The sequence below is a fragment of the Hyaena hyaena genome, unplaced genomic scaffold (assembly GCF_003009895.1).
Source record: "Hyaena hyaena isolate Hyena2069 unplaced genomic scaffold, ASM300989v1 scaffold_302, whole genome shotgun sequence".
Classification (NCBI taxonomy): domain Eukaryota; kingdom Metazoa; phylum Chordata; class Mammalia; order Carnivora; family Hyaenidae; genus Hyaena; species Hyaena hyaena.
The window spans coordinates 1,183,078-1,188,584 of NW_024080936.1; the positions used below are offsets into that span (position 1 = coordinate 1,183,078).

A 5,507-nucleotide genomic window follows, 5' to 3' on the forward strand; every position below is an offset into this window, starting at 1 on the left:
GGGCTGCGCCCTCCCGAGTCCTGAGGATCAGTGTTTTGGCTGCAGCAGGATGGCACCCAGCAGATACGAGGGAAATGAAACATCGAAGAGTTGGGGTGCGCCGTGATGCGGGGTGTTCCCATGGACGTGTGGGACACGGATTGTGTGGATGTGCCTTGACAGACCACAGGTGTTCCTGGGCTGGGCGGGAGATGGCGTTGGTGACACAGGGGCGTGGGGGTAACTGCCTAGGAGATGGAAGCCCAGGCCTGGAGAAAGGAATGTACGCCTCCTCTGCCTCCAGGTGACCTGTAAGGACAGAGGCTGAGGGTGGGGTCGCAAAGGGAACAGTTTGCCTGGGTGGCCGCTGCAGGAAATCATGATCTGGGGGCTTAAAGCACAGGGGTGTGTCCTTCCATCTGGAGGGCAGAGCCTGCGATCCAGGTGGGGCAGGCGGAAAGGTCCCTGGCGGGGATGATGGGGCGGCGGCGGGGCTCCGTGCTCTCAAATCCCGGGGGCCAGACCATCCCAGAGCAAGGTGTCCCCTCAGCCAGCCCCAGGGACAGGTCTTTCCTGCCTCTCCCAGTTAAATACTAACAGTAGAATGTAAGACAAAATTTAACATTTGTTAATGTCATTTAAAAATCTGTTCATTACATTCTAAGATTAAAAAAATAATGTTTTTTAGAAAAAGGAACGAGTCGTATTTTTTTTGTTTTTGCAGAGCGGGCAGCTCTGTTCTGTCAGCTGCTGCGTTCAGTACGTTGTGACCTGTTTGGGCCCAACGTAAAGACTGGGGGGCAGAGCTTTATGTGGGGGGGTCAAGAGAGCAGGAGCCGGCAGGGCGGCCAGGCTGCGGGCAGTCGGGGCCCCGTCCCTCTGATGCTTTGGAAGGCACTGAGCCTGTCTCAGGTTGTCCGTGTTTGGGGGTTGGAGGGCCCTGACCATACCCTCAGGTGGGGCGTGGTGGGTGCTGGCCCGCGTGTGCGTAACTGTGTGCATGCGTGTGCATTCACTTGTTTTGTTCCGAGCTGAATTAAGTATCCTTCCATTTATATGTTGGAAGTCCTAACCCCCAGGACCACAGAAGGTGACCTTCTTTGGAAATAGGTCACTGAAGGAGTAATTTTTCAAGTTAAAGTGAGGCCACACTGGATGAGGGTGGCCCTAATCCAGTAAGTCAGGTGTCTGTAAAAAGTGGACATTGGGACACAGACAGACCCCCTGAAGATGGGGCTGAAGGGGTGACGCTTCCACAGGCCAAGGCTACAGTGACGCCCGGTGGCGCTGGGAGAGCCGGGACAGACTCTGTCAGCAGGAACAGCCCTGTGAAGCTTGATCTTGGACGGTTCAGGACTTGGAATTTCATCACAGCCTTTGGGGAACCACAATTCATCCCAAAACAGTGGCCGGCTCCGCTTTTTTAGGAGATTCTGGGGCTGCTGTTTCAAGTACCACAAACTGGGTGGCTTGAAACGACGATTTGTCCTAAATTCTGGAGCCCCGAAGTCTGAAGTCAAGGTGCTGCAGGGCTTGCGCTCCCTGCGGAGGCTGCCGGGGGGGTGGGGGGGGACTCGCAGCTTCAGGGGCTCCGAGGGTGCCTTGGTGTGTGGCTGCGTGCCTCCCAGGTCTGCTCTTGACCGTGGCCTAAAAAGGCCCCAGCTGTTGACTCATGGCCCACCCTGATCCAGCATGGCCTCACCCTTATGTAATCACCTCTGCAAAGACAAAGGACCCTATTTCCAAATAAAGTCCCACTCTGAGGTTCCAGGTGGACGTGAATTTGGAGGGGACACTATCCAGCCCTCTACCTCGCCCCCTGGGAGTGGGGTGGAGGAGCTCCTCATCTGGATCTGTCGTGACAAGCAGCGCATTGCGTGTCCCCTGCTCAGGTGACAAGGCCGTCCTGGTTTGCTGGGACCTTCAGGGTTTTAGCACAGGAATCTCAGGTCCGAGGAGGCTGCTGCGCGCTGGGCACTTGGCTCGCCTTTGGTGCGGGAATCAGACGTCTGCGAAGCCAACAGAGGTCAGAAGACCACTGTCTGGGTCACATTTAACACAAGCAGGTAGGGGGTACCTCCCGCCCAGCAATCCCAGAGGAGGATCTTATTGGCTCGCTCTGGGCCAATCAGAGGTGGCTGGGTGATCACATGCCCAGCCCTGGTTGCTGGGGTCCCTTCTCAGAGGATGGGAGACCCCGACCTCGTTCCAGCCCGGAGCTCCTGCACCCTCTCCCAGTAACTCCCGGCTTTCTTCTCACTGGCTACCCCTCACTGCCTCTCACGTGCCTTCTGGCCTCGGTTTCCCCTCCACAGCTCACGTCATCCAGAGAGGACTGAGCGTGTGGCACCAGGCCTCACCTTGGGTTGAATGCTCTCTTCAACCATAGCCACTGGGAGTGGGGGCCGCTGCTTCGTGACCCCCTCCCCCACATATCGGGGATGGGGACCTGGAGGTAGAACAGCGTGGGCCGGCGTTACCCACCAGTGGAGGGTACCAGCGTCGCACGTTTGAAGCCAGGGGACAGTGGGCAAATCACTTCTTTGTAAACCTCAGTTTCCACATCTCGGAAACAGGAATGTGCACGCCCGCATCCCTGCCCCGCAGGGAAAGGCCTGGCTGCAGGGAGCGAAAAGCCAATTCAGTTTGGCAGAAGTGACCCCCGGCGCCTGCTTGTGCCTGGACGCTGTTGCTGGGCCCCAGGATGCAGGCCTGTTCCTCGGCTGGGGCCTCTCCGAGGACAGGGAGAGAGGTGGGCCTGCCTCTGGTAAGGGTGGGGAACCGAAGGGGTCGCCTCCCTGAAACCCACAGCTGTTCGGGATTTATCGGGAGGCTGGGGTTTTGTTTGGCTTTCCCGGGTCGGGGGATGGGCAATGGAGAGAGCAGCTCACCCTCTTTACAATGTTCTTATTGTACTGAGAGCTCCCACGGGGCCGTTTCCCACCCCAGCTTTCCAAACGGTGTCCCCATGATCAAAGCTAAAAGGGGGCGGGGACATGGGGACCGCATTTGAAGTGGGTCAAAAATAAGGAAGCACAGAGGCCATTGGGTTTTTCGGAGACTCTGAGCGATGAGGGAGATGTTCATTTGAGGCAGAAGGTCCTGTGCTGGCCATTCTTTATTCATGATTCCCATAATATACCTGAGGAGGCCAAGGTTAGTCCTAACTTGCAGACGAGAATGTGGAGAACCAGAGAGGTGGGTGACCTGCGCACAGTCACACAGCCTTTTACTGGCACAACCCCAGACTTGACCTCACTTTTCACGTTCTTTCAGCTGCATAGCCACGCCACTTTTTACAGGGGCGAGGCTGGAGCTTAGGGTTAAGGCCGATATACCTCTGGAGGAGAGGTCACCATGTCTCCTGACTCCCTGGGAGCTGAGCACAGAGAGCAGATTTTCCTAAGAGAGGAGAGGGGAGATGAGGCCAAGAAGTCCAGGGAAACAAACCCCTGAGTTCTCCAGAATCTGGGAGGGCCGTGCAGTTCATTCATTCACTCATTTAGTCATTTATTTGCCACACACAGTGATCATGCACAGACTGGGTACCTACCCGGTGCACCGACACAGCAGTGAGCAGAGCGGAAGTGGTCCCTGGCCTGGCCTGGCTGGTGCGCGAGATACATTTTTCCTTTCTTTCTCTCTTTTCATTCTCTTTTTACTAGTAATCCATTGAGCACTGTATTTAGAGGAGGCTGATTTTATTTTATTTTATTATTATTATTTTTTAATGTTTTATTTATTTCTAGGAGAGAGAGAGAGAGAGACAGCGTGAGCAGGGGAGGGTCAGAGAGAGAGGGAGTCACAGACTCCGAAACAGGCTCCAGGCTCTGAGCTGGCAGTCAGCACAGAGCCCGACGCGGGGCTCGAACCCACGAACCGTGAGATCATGACCTAAGCGAAAGTCGGATGCTTAATCGACTATGAGGAGGCTGATTTTAAACAAACCTACTGCATGGAAAGGGTCAGGACGCAGTGAGAAGGGACAGCCCCAACGTGGCTCAGACCCCGGGGTCCCAAACAGACCAGGGCCAGCCATTCGCTGCCGACAAAATCCAAAGGCAGAGAAACCGAGTGGTGGTAACATGAGAAATTTATTTCAGTGAGGCCACCGCCGGGAAGACGGAAGACAGCGGACTAGCGTCTCAAGACCATGTCCCAAGTGACGAAAACACTACCAGGTTTATATAAGGAAACTGTGGGACAAAGGTCAGTGGGTACGAGCAGAGCTGGTGGGCAGGGAGGTCGAGCTAATCACTGTCCCGGGGTCAATCATGAGTGGGGTCTTGTTGGAGGACAGTCCCTCTTGCTTGTGGGGGTAAATTTTGGTTCCCATCAGGGAGGGGATGGTTCCCTGCAGGCTCTTTTGCCTGAATTAAGAGATAAGTTGGTTGGGGCGCCTGGGTGGCTTAGTCGGTTGAGCGTCCGACTTTCGCTTGGGTCATGATCTCGCGGTTCGTGGGTTCGAGCCCCGCGTCGGGCTCTGTGCTGACAGCCAGCTCGGAGCCTGGAGCCTGTTTCGGAGTCTGTGTCTCCCTCTCTCTCTGACCCTCCCCTGCTCACGCTGTCTCTCTCTCTCTTTCTCTCCTAGAAATAAATAAAACATTAAAAAAAAAGAGAGGTAAGTTGGAAACAAGTTGATGAATTAGAAAGTACCCACCGAGGTGGAACGGAGGTGGCTGGAGTCCCGGGTCACTAACGCCAGCCTCTGCAAGCGCTTGGCCTGCCCCCCGCCCCCACATGGCACCGGGCCTTCCCAGCCTGTTTGCTCTGCACCCCGTCCGGGCACCACCAGCAGGGCGGCACTCTTCCGTCTGATCCCATCTTTCTTCCGGGGTGCTGCGCCCGCCCCACGCCGCTCTCAAGACGCCGTGAAGGGCCGCGCCTAGTATTCACTGCCCGAACCCCCGCAGGGCCGGGGACCCCCGGGAAAGCTGCGCCCGCGGCCCTGCAGCACCCACCCTGGGATCCCGGGGGAGGCCCTGCAGGCCGCGCCCGATCAGGAGGACCTGACCCCGCCCCCCGAGTTTCCACTGCCCCGCGTGCGGCCGGCGGCCCGGGAAGCGCTCCCTCATCCCCGCCCCGACCGGCCCTCAGCTGCGCCTCGCGGACGCCGCCCCACCGAGTCCCCGCTCCGCCCGGCCCGGTCCGGCCACGCCCCGCGCCACCGCCCGGCCGTGACGTCAGGTGGCGAGACCGTGACGTCACAGAAGCGCGGCGGGGCGGCCGGCCACGCGTCGCCATGGCGACGGCGGGCGGGCCCCGGGCGAGCGGAGGCAGCCCCGCCCCCGGGAAGGTGGACGCTGCCCGGCTCCTTCCCAGCGCGCCCGCGCGCTCCCCCTGCCCCCACCCACGCCGCGGGGCGCGCGCCTCCGGGGAAACCCCCCCGCGGGCAGCGGTCTGGCAGTCCCGGAGCGGCCGCAAAGCGCGGCGGCCGTCGTGCGGCGGCGCCCGCGGCCGCGAAGCCCCGCCCCGCGCTGAGCCGTCGCGCGCCCCGGGCCGGACGACGGCTGCGCAGTGGGTGCGGA

General features: G+C 59.0%; 1 long non-coding RNA gene across 1 annotated transcript; it reads right to left on the reverse strand.

The window, feature by feature from the left end:
* Positions 1-4,054: 4,054 nt before the first annotated feature.
* On the reverse strand, positions 4,055-5,049 carry LOC120242380. Its single transcript, XR_005531059.1, has 2 exons — positions 4,640-5,049; positions 4,055-4,175 (listed from the first exon to the last, which is right to left on the reverse strand). It is a non-coding gene; the product is annotated as an uncharacterized LOC120242380 (long non-coding RNA).
* Positions 5,050-5,507: the final 458 nt, after the last annotated feature.